At 42.2% G+C, this 20041-nt stretch overlaps 1 protein-coding gene across 3 annotated transcripts in view; it reads left to right on the top strand.

The window, feature by feature from the left end:
• LOC144604692 (cadherin-18-like) overlaps window positions 1–20041 on the top strand; it is a 581989-nt gene that overhangs the window by 335932 nt on the left and 226016 nt on the right. The window contains exons 1-2 of one of the 3 annotated variants that reach the window (XM_078419355.1): window positions 8573–8678; window positions 10891–11067. The exons of 1 other annotated variant lie outside the window; for it this stretch is intronic. The gene's annotated coding sequence lies outside the window, so the exon portion shown is untranslated. Of the gene's footprint in view, window positions 1–8572; window positions 8679–10890; window positions 11068–20041 lie in introns of those variants that run through there. One more of the 3 variants, XM_078419347.1, reaches the window with a different exon arrangement.

Raw genomic sequence — 20041 nt, 5'->3', positions numbered from 1 at the left:
TCCTGTCTTTCTCCTCCGATTCTTGAGAAGTCTCACTCTCTCTCTAGTTACCCTTTTCCCACATGTATTTATAAAATCTTTTGGGATTGTTCTTAATGCTGCCCGCCCGAGCTATCTCCTGGCCCCTTTTTGCCCTTCTGATCTCCTTTTTCAGTTTAGTTCCCGAATCTCCTCCAGGGATGCACTTGATCCCAGATGCCTATACCTGTCCCATGCATCCATCTTATTTTTGACCAATGCCTCAATTTTCCTCGTCAACCAAGCTTCCTTACGTTTGCCTGCTTTGCCCTTCACTCTAACATATTCTGAACTTTCTTCAGCACACTTTTAAAAACATCCTACTTGGCCAATGTTCCTTTCCCCTCAAATAACCTGCTCCAGTCAACTTGAGCGAGACCTTCACTCGTACCCTCAAAGTTGGCCTTTTAACATGTGGACCTGTTGAGCATTTTAACATGTGGACCCTCTCTGTCTTGATCCATAACTAACTTAAACCTAATCGAACTGTTGTCAATGGTTCGAAAAGACTCCTCCACAAACACTTCATTAACTTGCCGTTCCCAATTTCCCAATACTAGATCCAGCATTGCCCTCTCACGTTACACAAACATATATAGACTATGATCAAGATCTCGTGAAGTGGGCATTCAGCACTACTTGGCATTAACTGGTTTCATGTCACCTTGTAACCATCACAGGCACTATTGCAATTAACATTGCCTACTCAATCTGGCTTGCCTTCATTGGAAATTCAATATACTTAACTCAGTCCTCCTTGTTTTGCAATGCATATGGGACAGATCAAGGTATACAACAGATTATTTTAGACGTAGTTTAGTATGACTATGCCATCGTGATCTGTAATATTCCTATGGATATCCTGCAACATTTCTGCACACTTTTTCAGTAGTATATCGAAGTGAAATTTTGAAGCATCCTATTCTCTATTGGATTAAACGTGGGCAAATGCAACCTGAGTAGATGGGTATCTTGGTCAGCATGGACAACTTGCACCAAAGGCCCTGTGTATGTATTGTAAAACTATGACCCATCCACAATGAACATTACTTTCTGGGGACTAGCTTTAATTTTCTCAACCCATCTTTGCTTTTTAATATTGGTTGATTAACGTGACCAGCATCAACAGTCTATGGCTGATCCTTGTACTGCGGTAAGCATCTAGGCTAACGTCTTTAATACTTTGGCGCGGTGGCTCAGCGGTAGAGTTGCTGCCTTACAGTGCTTGCAGCGCCAGAGGCCCGGGTTTGATCCCAACTACGGAGTTTGTAAATTCTCCCCATGATCGTGTGCGTTTTCTCCGAGATCTTCGGTGTGGTCCTCCCACACTCCAGTGACGTACATGTTTATAGGTTAATTGGCTTTATGTAAAAATTGTCCCTAGTGTGTGCAGGATAGTGTTAAAGTGTCGGGATCGTTGGTCAGTACCGACTCGGTGGGCCTAAAGACCTGTTTCCGTGCTGTATCTCCAAACTAAACTTTGCCTGAATTTTTTTCAAGCTCACTATAATTTTGACCGATGATATTTTGCTGAACTGCTGTGTTCTTCGTCTTGGCAGTCCAAAAAGGTCCAGGAATCAATTGTTGAGGCATTGACCATTTAACCATACTCATGTCTTGAAGTCACTCGGCTCTCTGTCTATGCTATTGATGTTAAAGCTATAAAATTCCAATCTACCACTGTTCTCATTGGTTTCAGCATTGTGTTGACCTCCTCTGTGTAGCTTTTTTGCTGTGAAGAAATTGCACTACTTTTAGATTTAGAATTACTTTGATCCAGTCCCTGGCTTCAGTTACATGCTGATGATGATCATCATCCTTGATTTATTATTGTCACATGTGCAGTGAAAAGTTTTAGTTTTGCATGCTATCTAGTCAAGTTATACCATGTGTACAATCTTACACCAATAAAAGAGTGAGACGATTACTGTGAAAAATAGTAGATCCTCTGCTAGAACAGCACACAAGGAGCCATCATGTTCTGGTGCGGTCTTCCATCTATCAATTATCAATTCTCGGAAAATACAAAGTCTGACCTTGGCCTAGCTTTCTTATTTTCTCGCTGTAAGGCCCGTGCCCTGGCGGCACTAGGTGAGTGGGGATATTGATAATGTAGGGGTTGGCCTGGTCTGATTCCTTTCATGGCTGCCGCCAGTTTGTGCAGCCACAATAGGCTGCATTCGATCTGCTTGTTCATCGCGATGCTGCAAGACCACCAGCAGCTGGCTTGCTCATAAGTCGTAGAGTAGAATTACTCCATTCGGCCCATCGAATCTACTCTGCCATTCAATCATAGCTGATCTACTTTTCCCTCTCAACCCCATTCTCCTGCCATCTCCCCATAACCCATGACATCCTTACCAATCAACCATAACCTTTGACACCTTTACTGATCTTCCCATTCCCACACCACAACCAGCGCCCCATGCAACCACGCAGGCTAATGCTTCCTACAGCTGCCCCTCCTCTTCCATGCACTGATGTCACCGTGTCCCTCTACATCAATCTTCCTGAACTGACCACAAGTCATTAGGCTGCTTTCCAAGGGCACGACAGGTGGGCTCACAGACTGTTCACAGCACCCAATTTTACCTTTTCCTATCACCACCCCACCGTACAGGATTTGGAGCTCTCCATGATTTCTCACAGTTTAGATCATTGTGATTCTGTCGACCAATAAATTCATCCTTGCAGAAAGCACAAATCACTCTCTAAAAATTTGACATAAGGATTAAATTTTTCTCCAACAGAATTCATGTAAAAATAAGTGAAAATAAAATGCAAGTACTATCATGGTGTTTAAGAAGCATCTAGACAGGTACATGGATAGGATAGGTTTAGAGGGATATTGACCAAATGCAGGCAGGTGAGAATAATGTGGATGGGGCATGTTGGCCGGCATGGGCAAGGTGGGCTGTAGGGCCTGTTTTCAAGCTGTATGACTCTGTGACGATAAGTAAATGAATAGACACAAACTGTTTTTCTTTTCAACGTGTTTTTTCGACATATGCACAGATAGCACGGCTTCGCCTTACAGAAAATTGCGATTATAGACTATTTCCAAGGACTGCAAACCTCCCTGTAATGTGCAAATTGTCTTGACAAATTTGTTTAAAGAAACATCTCTCTTCCTCTCTCAAGAATTGATAAACCTGATGTGCATTTCTGAATCCATGTTAGTTGGCAGAGTAGTGTTGTTGTCCTCCCATGTAGTACCATTCTGTGTGGACAGCATCTCAGCCTTAGTGTCAATTTCCATGATATTATTTGCTCTAAAAAAACATTTTCACCTGATCTTTGATTGAATTGAAAAGCAGTTATTGTATTCACCAAGGCTTTCAATATAACCTGAGTCTGAGACATTTTGTTCTCTTCTTCCAATGTTGTTCCCATTAAAATTGATGAAGCTACAGCACAACACAGTATTTTCCCTGCCTTTCCGCTGCCTGTTAATTCACTGACTCAGTTAATCAAAACATATAAAGCCTAAGCCCATGCATTTGGCACTGCAGATTCAAAAACATTGTAACGTATGTTGCTTATGTAATATTGGTATATACCCCTTCAGTAATTGTGTCATACCACCAATAGTTCTCTGTGTATATTGTATAATGTTTTAGGAGAAGTTTTCAGACAATCTATCCATAGGCTCTGTCTTCTTGTCTGTAAAGAGAAAAGGTTGCGTATAGGTCCTTGGATATAATAAAGTATATATTGTTAGTTTACCACATCAGCTGTCTTCTTGTATCTTTAAACTCCTTTTCCCATTATCATGGTTTAATCATGTAATGAGCATTAGCCATAAACTGCACACCTGTATGTGGGGTTGGTATGATGATAACTGCACACCTGTATGTGGGGTTGGTATGATGATCCAGACAACTGGCGCGGTGGAGAGGAATGCCAGGGGACGGTGGCATCTCCCCTTCTCCTGAGAGAGACACAAAATGCTGGAGTAACTCAGCGGGACAGGCAGCATCTGGAGCTAAATTACTCCAGCTTTTTGTGTTTATCTTCAGTTTAAACCAGCATCTGCAGTTCCTTCCTACACATTTGTCCCTTTTCCTCAACTGGGCACAACAGTGAATGAGACCAAATACAGAATTATTACTCATGCCATCTCTAAGCTTGGCTTGGTTCGCCAACCTTTAACATTTACAACAATAGAGATGGATAAGGTTTGTTGGGGAGGCTGAGGGGATAAAATGGCCAAGAGCATCGCAGCCTTGAAATTCATCCCCTTTAGATATAGTAAACACATTATATATAGCAGGCGTAGGAAGGTATGCAGATGCTGGTTTAATCCGAAGATAATACACAAAAAGCTGGAGTAACTCAGCGGGTCAGGCAGCAGCTCTGAAGAAAATGAATACGTGATGTTTCAGGTCGAGACCCTTTAGATTTTTTGCCAGTGCATGTGTGTTGTAGTCTGAATTCAACAGAACGGACTTTGGCAAAAAGAAGAGGTCGTTGAGCCATTACGAGTGTATTTGGTTCTACCGTCAGAGGATGAATTTCTTTGTTCTAGTACAGCATCGTTCACTTTGGGTCAGCATGTGCCATGTGGTCACATTTACCTTTTGCAGATGCATGGCGTACGTGGCAGCAGAGGCTATCCCAAGAAGCAGAGCATCCATGAGCTGGGTCAATGTTGCAGGTGACCCACAAGGTACTTTCATGTATTGGTCTAAACAGTGATTGTTGGCAGGACAATTAAAGCTGTGTAAAGATCAGGCTGTTCAGTTCCTTTTCAGTTGCGACCAGGAATAAGTAGCCTGACTGTGAGCTGTGGGGTATCAGGTAAAGCACTGGAATTTCAGCTATTAACAATTTATGTTAACTGAGAAAACAGGGTATAGAACATAGAGCAGAACAGCAAAGTACCAGGTCCTTTGACCCACAATGTCTGTGTCTGTGATGATGCCAAAATAAACTAATCACATCTGCCTGCATGTGATCCATATCCCTTCATTCCCAGCATATCCATGCCCTTATCTCTAAGACTCTTAAATGCCACTGTCGTGTCTGCCTCCATCACTATCCCTGGCAGTGTGTTCCAGGCACCGAACCCTTCTGCTTCTGCATGTACAACTTGCCCCGCACATTTAGTTCAGTTTAGAGATACAGCGAGGAAACAGGCCCTTCGCCTACCGAGACTGCACCGACCAGTGATCCCCGCTAACCTACACACACTGGGGACAATTTACGTTTATACTAAGTCAATTAACATACAAACCTGTACATCTTTGGAGTGTGGGAGGAAAATCTTGAAGAAAACCCACGCAAGTCACGGGGAGAACGTACAAACTCCGTACAGACAGCACCCGTAGTCGGGATCGAACCAGGGTCGCTGATGCTGCAAAGCTGTAACTCTACTGCTGCTCCACCTTGCCACCCTTTAAACATCTTTAAACTTTGCCCCTCTCACCTTATGGTCTTAAGTCTTTGACATTTCACCACTCCGGCGAAAAGGGTATGACTTTCTACCCTATCTTTACCTGTCACAACTTTATTTACTTCTATCAGATCTTCCCTCAACCTCCGGCACTCCAGAAACAACAAGCCATCTCTGTCCAAATGCAATAATGCAATCTTGGCCTTTACTGCAGTGCGTGGAATTCAAAATACAAATTTGCTACAACTGTTCTCTATGTTGGCAACACAGTACATGTGTGTATTACGATGTACTGTTTTAGTCTCATTCAAGAAACAACTGTCTTGCCCAGAATGTAGAGCAGATTTCGAAGCTGTTGTTTGATGAGAAAAAATCAGGAGATTGGTTCTGTACTGCTGGAACTTCTTCTTCTTACAAAATGGGAGGTGATCTTGCGGAAACATATGAGATCCTGATTTGTGGGTGACAAGGTACAGGCTGATGACAAGAGAATATTTTCTCTTGTGAGAGTATCCATAATTTAGAAACTTGAAAGTGAAAAGGGATTACCTATCCCCAGAAAGATGCAGAGGCAGAATCGATAAGTACACTACCACAGACTGCTGTGGAGGCCAAGTCAATGGATATTTTTAAGGTGGAGGTTGACAGATTCTTGATTAGTAAGGGTGTCAGTGGTTAAGGGAAGAAGGCAGGAGAATGGGGTTGAGAGGGAAAGATGGATCAGCCATGCTTGAATGGCAGATTAGATGATGGGCCAAATGGCCTCATTCTGCTTCTAAAACTTATGAATTTAAGGTAGAGATGGAGCTTTAAGTTTTGGGGAATCATGGATAATACAGACCAGTCAGGAAAGTGGAGCTGAGGCCAATAATCAGAATGGCCAAGATCTAATTGAATGATGAAATACAGTCTCTACTCCTGCTCACATTTCTGCTACTTTTATGATCTCTCACCTCAGTCATCAGCACCCCAACAGACAGAACATGGAAGATCAGTCAATGTGCCCTGAGATCAGTAGATATAGGTTTAGCAACAACAAATGAATTAACATCCTTATTAAAGTAAATGGGTTGAACTTGCATTAAAAAAACAGCAGACAATGTAATTTATATGTGTGCATTGGGCTTCGGTTCATTAATGTAACTAATGGTACCTTTAAACCTCTGGTGTGTACTATTCAAGATGCTGGCCTTACTGTTCAGTGAAGTGTTGAATTGAAATGTAACTGTGACTTATGTATGGACAGGTAGTGCAGTACTTTTCTTGAGACTGGACTCGAGAGTTCCCTGCAGCTGATCCCACAGGCCAACTATTCCTTTCTTATGAAACCCGAACCCTACATTAGATGAACGTCCAAATAATCAGTGGAAAATTATTAACACATTGTCAAGAAATGTATCTAATTTTACTGCGTTAGTTGCGATTCTGGACGTTTTCCCCTCAGAGTTTATGCAAAATGTTGTTAACTAGAGTCATAGAGTCTTACAGCGTGGAAATAGGCCCTTCGGCCCAACTTGCCCACACCAGCCAATATGTCCCGTCTGCACTAGATGGAAGGAACTATTGGAAGGACAGTTAGTCCCACAGCATTTGCATTTTGATAAGTGTCCTGTTGTGAACCAGTTGGTGGCATCCTCCCATCTGAAGGAGATGCTTGAGGGTTTATGTGACATTACTGATGTGTGAACACAACAAAATGCCTTGAGATTCTTTCACCACTCCATCTTTCCCAACCAGTTTATCATGCAGTGAGATGTGTTATGGTGTTCTTGCTATTTATGTGATTAAATTAAGTTAGCTATCTGTGGGCTGGCCATTGAATCAGAGCTTTGCCTTCCCTGCATGGTGCAATATCAGACACGGCAATTTGAAGTGTCGCTCCCATTTGCTTGCAGGGACTGGCTGAAGAGAGTAAGATCAAATGTTAGAAGTTATCAAACAGTCTCTAACATGCACCAGAAAATTAACTGACCAGCCAGCAATGAGTCATGCTTTGCTTAGCTGGGCATTGCAATCTGCTCCACATTAATTTCCAGCCTGGTCCATTGCACCAACCATCCCCCTTGCTCCCACAAAGTGATTGTACGTACAGTGTCTGTCAGATGGGCTGCACAGATGCTCTGTTAATTACACCTTAGCTAGTGTGTCCACGATGCAAGGTAAAATCACAGCTGTTATTTTGTCGAACGGTACTTTTCATTCAAACTCGAGGAGACAGCAAGTGGAACAAGGTGCCAATTTCACCATGAATTTTGCATGACGCCTATCTAAATTGCTATTTCTCATATGACAAGGGTATAAATTATATCCAGTGATTTAGATTCAAAATAATTGATGCAATTGTTTTTGTGCACATTTTCCAATTTATTCTTGTGCCTGTTGAGTTACAGTTGTTGCAAATTGTAGAACAAATTCTATATGCCTTGAGCTCTTCAAAAGCAGGGCACCAAAGGATGTCCCATGAGCTGAAGCACACATTCGGTAGTGTACTCTGACCCCTTGATGAATGAGCTCTAAGTTAAGTGTTTTGGAGATGCAATGGCTTTGCACAGAGTGTGAAATTTATTAGCAGTTCTCTTCCAAAGGAATCATATCTCTCTGCCTGTGCACTCCCACTCCACCTGACTGCCAAAACCCCCCTGCCCAGGATTGATGAGTTTACACTAAAGCTCAGCTCTTTCTGTTTCTTAGTAGTAGTGTGAATTCGGCTGCAAGCCTTTAATTAATTAACTTTCTCGTACAGTCAAGCAGTATGCTCTCAGCATTCATTGTTATTTTGTGGTGAAGTGCTTGATGAGAAGAGGGAGTGAGTGACAAAGGAAAAGGGAAATAGAAAGAAGGAGAGAGGGAGAGAGAGAGAGAGAGGGAGAGAGAGAGAGAGAGAGAGAGAGAGAGAGAGAGAGAGAGAGAGAGAGAGAGAGAGAGAGAGAGAGAGAGAGAGAGAGAGAGAGAGAGAGAGAGAGAGAGAGAGAGAGAGAGAGAGAGAGAGAGAGAGAGAGAGAGAGAGAGAGAGAGAGAGAGAGAGAGAGAGAGAGAGAGAGAGAGAAAACAGGAGAGATGAAAAGGTAGGTAGGCACATGCCTAACCAATCAGGGAGGAAGCCTTTAAGACGTGCAGAAACTGTTCATCAGAGATTAGAGATTTGAAATCACACAGTCGCATGCATCTCATAGGAGTAGGATCAACGGAGACACCGACCGATGCAGTGAAATGCCTAAATCTTACAGATTGAGTAGTTTGTTAAATGTTGGAGAAATCAGACAAGGTAAGACTGATTCCATTGGTGGATTCTGAATTAAAGGTGTCTAATATATTGTTACAATTTGGTTTTTTTTGGGGGGATAGGAAAAATGGCAGGTTTGAAACATGATGTCAAGTCTGGCTAGTGGATGCATTTTTATAATTGATTGCTAATGTAATTATCTTACTGGGGCTGTTGTGTATTAAATATTAATTTGATGTTTGCTTGATCAGGCATTCAAGTGTGATTTTCCCTGGTGTATTGAAGACAAACATTTCTACTTCAAATGGAGGCATTATAAGCTGTATGAGATGGCAGTTTCCAGTAAATGAAAGAAAAATATGAAGTGAAAAATGGTTTTTAAATAGACGAGTGAAATTATTTATTAGGCTAATCTGTAAGATGTTCCTTAAAAAGTCTTGAAAGTCGTCAGTTTAGATAATGATTATCCTATTTTTCATAAAATGAGCAACTGAATATGACAGGAAAATTAAGAATTATGACCAAAATGGGAACAGTAAGATTGCCTATTTATGATATGACTTTCGAAGGACTAAGAAAAGTTATAGTGTATTTTCAACAACTTATTTAATTTTCAAATCTATTTCAGATTTTGTATGCAGGTTCTGTGTTGCTCCATTGTAGAGGCTGTTGTTAATATTTAAAATGATCAAATATGTAGCAGCAATCTCTAACACCAACCTGTTTGCCATACAGCTAAGTGCAATGGTAGGGCCCACATTTTGTGGTTCAGAGTAAGCAAAGTGATAACATTAGGTGGATGCAAGTTAGGTGGATGGAAGATAAGAATTGGAGCAGAGGCAAAAAAAATTAATGGATTAAGTTCATTTAGGCAGATATTTATTTCAAAGTATAGTGTGGCAGTTTTATGCGTGCTTTTAAGCCGCAAGGGACTCTTACTTAGAAATTCAATTACACAACACTGTTTTTGTTGATGTTTTAAGCAACTGCAAATTGATTTATTTCCTGAATGAATCACAATATCGGCTCTTTCGCCTTTTCTGTGTGTCACTCTGGATGTTTGACCAGACACATCCTGGCATCATCCTTGCACCCTCAGTCACCATGGAAAGTTCCTTTCAGAGGTTGGTAGGTAACTTGGACTGCATTGTATGGGACACCTGCCTTTAAGCATTCCCAGAATAACATGATCTTTTCAGCAAACCACTGGACTGGACACATAAGTTCATTAGTGATAGGAGCCGAATTAGGCCATTTGGCCCATCAAGTCTACGCCATTCAATCCTGGCTGATCTATCTTTCCCTCTCAACCCCATTCTCCACCCTCTGACTAAGGAAATTCCTCCTCGTCTCCTTCCTAAAGGTATGTCTTTTTATTCTGAGACTATGGCCTCTGGTCCTAGACTCTCCCACTTGAGGAAACATCCTTTCCACATCCATTCTATCCAGGCCTTTCACTTTTTGGTAAGTTCCAACGAGGTCAATGCAGGCTGGTTAATTACTTTCATCCTTGAGTCGCTCTCTCCCATAATGCATTGTTCTTCCCACACCTAGCCAAGTCCTATCCCCCAACCAACCTCCAGTCCTCTGTTTTGACTGCAGTCTCTCTCCCTACCAACCATCCCCACAATACAACCACCGCCCTAGCACCACACCACAATTCCCATGGCAGATCCCCATGCATGAAGCTTTCCACCCTGAGTGTCCATGCAGCAAACCTGATCCCTAATGCTCCCGCTTTGAATAGTTTGCAGCCAGCTGAATGTGTGTCCACAACCCAGCCAGGGTCAGATCAACAATAAGAGGGTCAGGCAGCATATTTTTAGAGATCACCTTGTGATCAATGGCATCCAAAGCATGAGGTTCTGTTCACAAAGAAGTTTCAACAATAACTAGAAAGGTTGTTGCCTCTCCACTGCTGCAGCTATTTAGCACAGCTTTTCAGGGGCACCTGCATTTCAAAGTACCTGTCTTTAATTTAACTCTGGTTGGTGCTTTATGGAAGCCAGTTATCATTCTGCACAATCAGAATAACAGAAACAATTAATTTTGCAATGCTGAAGCATGAGAAGAAATGCATCAATGCTGAAAATTGAAAAACATGTCAAACAATATTTCTGTGCTTCAAACTTAGCTGGTCTGACATCACAGCATATTTATCGAATGGATGCACTTGGCCAATAAATATGTAAAAGATATAATTGGACATTACTCACTGATGGGGACCAAGATATCGTCAATTAAATATCAACAGGACATGAAAGAGAAAAAGGAATCGAGCAAAATGAAACTTTTCTGAAACAGTTCCAGAACTGCCCCTGGGAGGACTAGTTTGTGGTTGATCTATGTATGGAGGTCACCAAAGGGAGAAGAACAGAAGACTGAAAAATGTGAGAAGAGTAAATCTGCTGTATTCAACCCATGAATTCAGGTAAATTACACATCATGAGTCTTTGGAGCGGACATTTTTTGTTTCATTGTTGTTTTCTCATTAAGAGGTACTGAACCATTGGTGATGCTGTCGTTTGACTGAGATGGTCATACATCATATGTGATAGGAGCAGAATTAGGCCATTCGGCCCATCAGGTCTACTCCGCCATTCAATCAGGGCTGATCTAACTTTCCCTCTGAACCCCATTCTCCTGCCTTCTCCCCATAACCCCTGACGCCCGTACTAATTAAGAACGTAGTTGATGTTAAACTGCTTTTTGTCAGTCCTCTTTGGTGGCTGTAAACTGTACCAGATGTCCGCTTGATATTGTACATCAGCATCGGGGACAGATTTCTGGTCATTACTTAATTGCTGTTTGTGGGAGGTGGCCATGCAACCGCTGGCTGCTACGGTTCTTGTTTCACACCTGTGGCCATACTGCAAACATGCTTCCTTGACTCTGAATGATTTGGGATTTTCAGAAGTCATGAAAAAACACTGTCAACATCTTGTTTGACTGAATATATGTTATGTACAAGACTATTAATATTTAATGTCTGTTTTATGATTTGAGAGAACAAATACTATCAAGGATGGGTGGCGCAGTGGTAGAGTTGCTGCCTTACAATGCAAATGACCCAGGTTTGATCCTGACAATGGAGTTTGTATGTTCTCCATATGAACGCTTGGGTTTTCTCCGGGTGCTCCAGTTTCCTCCCACACCCCAAAGACGCAAAGGTTTGTAGGTTAATTGGCTTTGGTAAATAATGTAAAATTGTTCCAAGTGTGTACGATAGTGTTAGTGTATGGGGTGATCACTGGTTTGCGCGGACTTGGTGGGCTGAAGGGCCTGTTTCCGCGCTATATCTCTAAAGTCTAAAGATAATCTTGTGCCAGTGCTTCAGATGCTCCCAATGGTAGAAAATTCCAGGACCAGAGGCCACAGTCCAAGGAATCGGAATTAAATAATTTAGGACTGAAATAAGGTGAAATCTCGTGTCAGAAGTAGTGATAAGTCTATGGACGTCTGTCCTATAGAGGGTAATTGAGGACAAATCATTGAACATATTCAAAAAGGTTAGATATTTTCAAAGAGGATAAGATATCAAGGGGTATGGGAAGAAGGTGGAGCATCATAGTGAATTTGGTTGATCTGCCATGATCATACTGCTTGGCAGAGCAGATGATGGGCCATATGTCCTATGCCTGCTAAAAAAAGACACAAAGTCCTGAGGTAACTCGGCGGGTCAGGCAGGATTTCTGGAGAATATAGATAGGTGACATTTCAGGTCGGGACTCTTGTGCTAGTGGGGGAGGGGAGGGTGGGGGGGGGGGGGGTGTCGGTGGAATGAAGCTGGGGAAAGTGAAGAGGGGCAGGACAAAGCCTGGTGAGTGATTGGTGGATACAGGTTTCCCCTTCCACACCCACCTATATTTCTTCCGCTGGCTTCGCATTTTGAGCACTTCCTCTATCCTTTTGGCTTTTCATCACTGGCCTTTGTCGAACCATCTGCCTAACTACCCCACCCACTCCCCACTTGCATCTTTCTATCATCAACGGGCTTTCTTCTGGTCCTCCTCTCTTCCAGCTTGCTCCCCCTCCCCACCCACCAGAATCAGTCTGAAGACAGGGCCCGATCTGAAACATTACCTATCCATGTTCTGCAGAGATGCTGCCTGACCCGCTGAGCAATTTGTGTCATTTTTTTTAATCAACCAGCATCTGTCATTGTTTCCCCATTTTACCACTCTAACTCCTGTTTTCTGTGGTTTTTTTGCTTTAAAAATCATCTTTTATCAGGAATTCCTATGACCATACACTGTTGAATAACCCTAAGGCTGGTACCAGGAATATTAGAAGGAATGTTTCAGCTACAGAAGAAGCAGATGTTGACTCCATTTTTCCCACGACAATGCCCTGCCACAGCTGTGAGCAGCTAAATAGTTGAGCAGAGTGGGAGATTATACCATGATAGAATCAACATGTTGAAACTGCTGAAACTGGCTGATGTGATATTGCCGCAGTGAATCATTAATTATCTGGTTGTTGCCTGATTCCACTCTACCTTTCTGTTCTGCATCATTCTGGGATGTTCAGGGGTAAAGCAATGTAGCTGTCCTTCCCTATGGATAGGATATCTCCCCTGTGTCCTGCCACACAATTCTCGTGTTTCTGCCAAAGTCATTTATCAATAACTTTGTCTTCCTGTCAACCAGCAGTGGATTACAAATTTGTTTTCTGGAATGAATATTTATCCACGGCTTCATAAACAATCCCCTGTCACATCTTGGTGCACTTTGCAGCTTTTTAGTGTTATGTCTATTTATGGGAAATGGTCGACTAATGGAGCAGTGCTAAAAGTATGAAAGATGTGTATTTTCTTCACACTTTTCTTGGACTTGGGGCATACGAAAGCTCCTTTGGAACAAGGCCATTGTTAGAGTGTTGAAAACACTGCAGTCAATTTGTCCACAGCAAGTGACACAGTAATCATTTGTTGACAACTGAAGACTTTGAGAAATAAATATTGGCCAGAACTGGAGGAAATACGTCTATCTTTTTTTAAATAGTTGGCTTATTGACATGTGTACCAAGGTACAGTGAAAAACTTTTTTTGTTGCATGCTATCCAGTCAGTAGAAAGACTATACATAAAGCAAAGCAAATTTGTTCCCCCTCCAACACATCCACCAACCCAGCATTCAAGAATAACTTGTGTTTCTTTTGACACTTAATTCTCAAGCTACAAGAAGCACCTCCATCATTAATTGTTCCTGGTGAAGCAGAATGCTGAGATTTTTTTATTACTAGAATGCAGGTTATGCTATTTCCAAGTTCCCTGGAAACTTAGTTATCTCCGTGTGATAGCAAATATAGTTTTACCCAGAAAAGACAAATGTGGGTCCCTTGAAGGTAGAAACAAGTGAAATTATTTTGGGGAACAAGGAAATGGCAGAAGAGTTGAACAGGTACTTTGGTTCTGTCTTCACTAAGGAAGTCACAAACAATCTCCCAGATGTACTAGAGGACAGAGGATCTAGGGAGACAGAGGAACTGAAATAAATTTGCATTAGGCGAGAAATAATATTGGGTAGACTAATGGGACTGAAGGCTGTTAAATCCCCAGGGCCTGATGGTCTGCATCCCAGGGTACTCAAGGAGGTGGCTGTAGAAATCGTGGATGCATTGGTGATCATTTTCCAATGTTCAAGAGATTCAGGATCAGTTCCTGGGGATTGGAGGGTAGCTAATGTTATCCCACTTTTCACGAAAGGAGCGAGAGAGAAAACTAGGGTGCCTGGTGTTAGGTGTGAAGATAGTACTCAGTTTAGTTTATTGACTGTCACTCAGTATGGCCAGTCCATGTCCAATTGAGGATAACTAGGACCTCAGTATTGGGCATGTTGACCTACAATAAGGTATTGACTTTTATTTGTTTCCATGGATTGGTTGGATTTTGTAAAGACAACATTGGTGATATTTTTCCAGTGCCTTCAATTGTCTGCTGTAGTCTGGTTCTCAGAGCATATAAGACTACAAGGATAAAAAATGCCTAGTAGACCGTGCATTTTGTGCCATAATTCAATTTTTAAAATCTATTTTCAAATACACTTTTCCTTCATCAACCAAAGTCAATGCTGCTGCAGAGAAGGCAATGGTAAAATTCATCTCAAAGTCTGCCTATATCGCGAGGCGGCTCCCATGATAAAGGAAGCTCGCAGATTAAACAGCACATGTACAATAATAATAAATATACAATAAATACAAATGCTAGTGCAAAACAGCAGACTGGTGCAAGATTGTAGTTCAATCTGAAATGGTGCAAAAAATATTAAAGTACAATAACATAACAATCAAATGAGGAAAGGTTAAGAATAATAGTATGTGGCAGCACCTCTGGGAAGGGGATGTGAAAGAGATGATTTGTTCAGGAGTCTGACAGCAGTGTGGAAGGAGCTGTTCTTAAGTCTGGATAACTGAGCTTTCAAGCTCTTGTATCTTCTCCCAGAGGTAGAAGAGAGAAAATGGAACGGCCATGGTGGCAGGCGTTCGTGGCTCCATGACACAAAGTTTGCAATCTCTTTCCTGTACTTTGTTTCAGCCAAGGACAACGGTATCATCGGCAAACTTAAAGATCAAGTTGTGCCTGTACCTGGCCAAGTTTAGAAATTAGTTTGTGTCAGAAGGAACTGCAGATGCTGGTTTAAACTGAAGATAGACCCAAAATGCTGAAGTAACCCAGTGGGACTGGCAGCATCTCTGGAGAGAAGGAATGGGTGACATTTTGAGTTGAGACCCTTCTTCAGAGTTACTCCAGCATGTTTATCTTAGGGATGAGTTTCTTTGGTATTACGTTGTTGATGGCTAAGCTGAAGTCAGTGAATAGCATCCTGACATAGGAACTCTTCCTGCCAAGGTGATCTGAAACTGATTGTGGTACACTGATGGCATGCTGTGTAGACCTATTTTTCCTGTATGCAAATTGCAAGCGGTCCATTTGCTTGGAAGGCTGGCACAAATGTGGGCCATTACCACGTTTTCAAAGCACTGCGTGTTAATCGGTTCAGAAGTTCTAGGAACTTCCCGTTCAGCCCATCAAGTCTACTCCGGCATTCAGTCACGGCGGATCTATCTTGATTCTCTGCTTTTTTTACCCCAAGAAGAATCAATCATTTGGATATGTAAGAAAAGTTACCAGAGAGCTTCTTTTTCTTTCTGACCAGATTTACAACTTTTCTCATCATCCTACACTTGCCCCTCCTCCTCACTGGAACATGTCGGTTCCAAACTCTGATCGACAAGAACATGCCAGCCGTGAATGAACTCTGATCAGCTGGTCTTTAATCGACTCCCAGGTCAGCTGTACACTTGTCCAGTAACTGCTGCTCCCAATTTACTCACACTAGCTCCTGCCTAATATTGTAATTTGCCCATTCCCAATGTTGTACTCCTGCGCTCCAAGATCCAGACTTCATGTCTACCTTAAAACTTCAGTTCCCAGAATGCTCTCCCACTGAAACGCCAGTCATCTGGCCAGGCTCATCTCCCAAAACAAGGTCTGGCATGGTTATTTCACTCATTGGACTGTCCGCATTCTGTTTCACAAAACCATCTTGGATGCAACAAACAAATACTGCCTTATCTAAGGGCGCTTGCACTAAGGAAGTACTAAGTAAGTGAATATTGGGGAAGTTAAAGTCACTCGTTATGACAATCCTGATGCTTTCACATGTTTATCTTTGTTTTAATTTCGAGATACAGCGGGAAAACAGGCCCTTCTGCCCACCGAGTTCATGCTGACCAGCGATCTCCACATACTAACACTATCCTACACACACTAGCGACAATTTACAATTATATTAAGTCAATTAACCTACAAACCTGTACGTTTTTGGAGTGTGGGAGGAAACCGGACATCCCAGAGAAAACCCACGCAGGTCACAGGGAGAACGCACAAACTCAGTACATGCAGTACCCGTAGTCAGGATCGGACCCGGTCAAACCGAGTTGCTATAAGGCAGCAACTCTGCCGCTGCTTCACCATGCCGCCAGTGAATTTGTGATATGACGCATAAATTCTGCCTTCCCTGTGATGCAGATCATCACGTTAGTTTAGATAGAATATGCAGCAAGCCTCGTAAAAAAAGCCTCTACAAGCCTCGTTAAAAAATTTGTATTTTTGTCATTTCATATACATGTTTTTACCTAAGTATTCAACTCTTTTAATTTTATATACTGTAATGACAGCAATTCTTACTCGTATTCGGGGGGCACAGTGGCGCAGCAGTAGAGTTGCTGTTTTACAGCGCCAGATACCCGGGTTCAATCCTGATTTACAGGTGCTGTCTGTAAGAAGTTTTGTATGTTTTCTCTGTGGTGGGTTTTCTCCGGGTGCTCCAGTTTCCTCTCACATTCCAAAGACGTGCTTGTTTGTCGGTTTATTGGTTTATGTAAATTTTCCCTTGTGTGAAGGATAGAACTAGCGGATGGGTGATCATTGGTCGGTAAAGACTCGGTGGGCCGAAAGGCCTGTTTCTTTGCTGTCTTTTTTAAACTTAAAATTAAAACTGCATCAAAGACTTCGAACCTCTGTCTTTCCACCAGCTTTGTGCAAGTGCTATGATTCCTCATACAAATTAAAGGAATGCCAGAGTTTCAGGATTTTCTCAGGAACATCTGGACCACAGTGTGCCTGGTATCACATTGACACATTGAAAATAACATGTAGTGTAGGGTATTTCATGTCATACTTATTACAGGCATAAGGAAAATGATGTGTGATACATTAATATGTAGATTCTGACATAAGCGATCTTCCAGCCCAGTTGCTTCATGTCCTGCACTTTACCCAGAAGGTTAGGCTTCTTTGCACTAACAATCGGATGACAAAAGTATTGATTTTTTTTTGTGTATTATGTGTTATCCATGAGTATTGTGTACACCGGCCTGTTATGCTGCTAAGAATATCATTGTCCTATTGTCGATACATATGACAATTCAAGACTTCTGACATGCATAAGGATGATACAAGACATTTAGGGAATAATTTAACCTCTCTTTATTTGTGTCCAATCTGTTCCATTCACGTATCAGTATGAAAGCAATAACTTTTATTTAAATGAAGAACTGTTTGTATTGCTACACCATTGGGAGTTCCAAAGAACTGCCAGAATATGAGTTTGTGGCCATTTTCTGGGTGTGATATGTCAGTGAAAAGCTGTTCCACCCATTGGAAGATGTTCATTTCTGAGTACGGGGTGGTATTCATGAATACTGTGTGCCAATGACTGAATGGAATTGCCAGGATTCAACTGGGGCGCCACAGTGGAGCCACGGTAGAGTTGCTGCCTTACAGCGCCAGAGACCTGGGTTCCATCCTGACTACGGGTGCTGTCTGTACGGTGTACGATTCCACCCACATTCCAGACGTAAAGGTTTGTAGGTAGATTGGCTGTAAATTGTCCCTAGTGTGTAGGATAATGTTAGTGAACGGGTTGACCGCTGGTCGGTGCAGACTCAGTGGGCCGAAGAGCCTGTTTCTGCGTTGTATCTCTAAACTAAACTAAACCGCCGGTGGATGGGTGATACTGAACATGCAAAGTACCCCCAAGCAACCCCTGTTGCCGCATACCATCTGTTACCTGCCTCTGCGTTCAGCCCAGGTAAATAGATTCAGCCTAATTACCCCTAATTCCGAAGTCTGGACTTTAATGTAGGCAGGACTAACTTGGGTAAAAATATCCTATTATAGGAATAGGGAAGAGATGTGGCAATTTCTCAAAGTATATCTTTATGCTGTGCTTAACAAAGTAGGTAATAGAACTAAGTTCAAGTCAAAAATTAAACTCTGGTGTCAATATGCTACGCACATAAGGCAGCTTCTTGTAACAGCTGAACTTTGAAGTTTGCAACCAATTGAATCTTTTATATTTTGCCCACAGTTCTCTGTTTGGTTTTGTTTTCATTTATTATTTATTGTGTTTCCTACATTATAACAGTGACAACACATCAAAGTACTTTATTAGCTATAAAGTGCTTCTGGGACACCTTGAGGTTGTGAAAAGCAACATAAAATACATGAAAAGTGCACGGTATTTTCAGCACAGAAGCAGACCATCTGAACTTCTCAGTGTATGGTTATTACTGTCCTCCATACTAGACGCCACCAAATGTTCTTAGTCACAATAGACAATAGACAATAGATGCAGGAGTAGGCCATTCGGCCCTTCGAGCCAGCACTGCCTTTCAATGTGATCATGGCTGATCATCCACAATCAGTAATCCATTCCTGGCCCCTCCCCATACTCCCTGACTCCGCTATCATTCAGAGCTCCATCTAACTCTCTCTTGAAAGCATCCAGAGAATTGGCCACCACTGCCTTCACTGAACATATCCTTCTCTTCCTTTCTTTGCGTGTGAAGTCAGATTATATTTATGGGGACTTTATGCTCCTTGAGGTGGCAAGCTTCAAATTCTATGAAAAACTATATGTGTGCCTCCTCTGCTTCCTTATAAATCAGCCCCACGTTATTCACTTCAAATAGAATGGGTGATCTCAGCTACTATACCAAGATGCTATTCTTTACCTGATTTATATGGGAGTGCGGGTGCTCAAATCAATTGCAGATGTGCGCCTATTTAGGAAAGGAGGTATTCATGGTGTAGAAACATAGAAAATAGGAGGAGAAGGTGGCTATTTGAATCTTCTAGCCCGCTGCACCATTTTGTGTGATAATGGCTGATCGCTATCTCGACAATCCTGTGCCATCCTCACTCTCTTTGTTGCCTTTTTGTTCCAGAAATCTGTCTACCTCCTCATCAAATATGTGCAATGACTTGGTTCCCCATCACCTTCTGTGAAATTCCATAGGTTCACCACCCTCTGAGTGATGAAATCTTTTTTCATCTCACCTCTAAATGTCTTACCCTGTGTCCTGATGTCGTGGTCCCTTTTTCTACACATCTGTATCAAATTCTCTCTAGCCCTGTCTGATTTTTGCATGTGATCCACTTTCGTTTTTCTAAACTCTGATTACTCAATTTCTTCTCAGCCAACAGTTCTGCCATCCCTGGAATCAGTCTGGTGAACATTCACTGTACTCACTTTATGGCAGTTGTATCCTTTATTAAAACTGCGCGAACCATTCAATGAGAGGTCTCACCGAAACCCGAAATAGTTGTAAAAAGCCATCCTGGTTCCTGCATGTTAATTCTCCTTAAACCCCTGTCCCACTTAGGTGATTTTTTGGGCGACTACAGGTGACTAGGCTGTCGCCACATGGTCACGAGTAGTTTCCTCACTTGCCCAAAGAGTCGTAGCGTCTTTCTGGTCGCCGCTGGACTTTCAGAATGTTGAAATGTTTTTGGCGACAGTGGGTTTGACGCCAATCAGCATAGCTTGACGTCTCCTGACGTAGGTGCTGTCTTAGGTTGTCGCCAGTGCTGACTTCGGTGAATTCCATTGATGTATG

Source organism: Rhinoraja longicauda, chromosome 2, assembly GCF_053455715.1.
Source record: "Rhinoraja longicauda isolate Sanriku21f chromosome 2, sRhiLon1.1, whole genome shotgun sequence".
Taxonomy (NCBI): Eukaryota; Metazoa; Chordata; class Chondrichthyes; order Rajiformes; family Arhynchobatidae; genus Rhinoraja; species Rhinoraja longicauda.
Note: the sequence above shows the minus strand (reverse complement) of the source record. Positions and strands in the feature narration are given on the sequence as shown.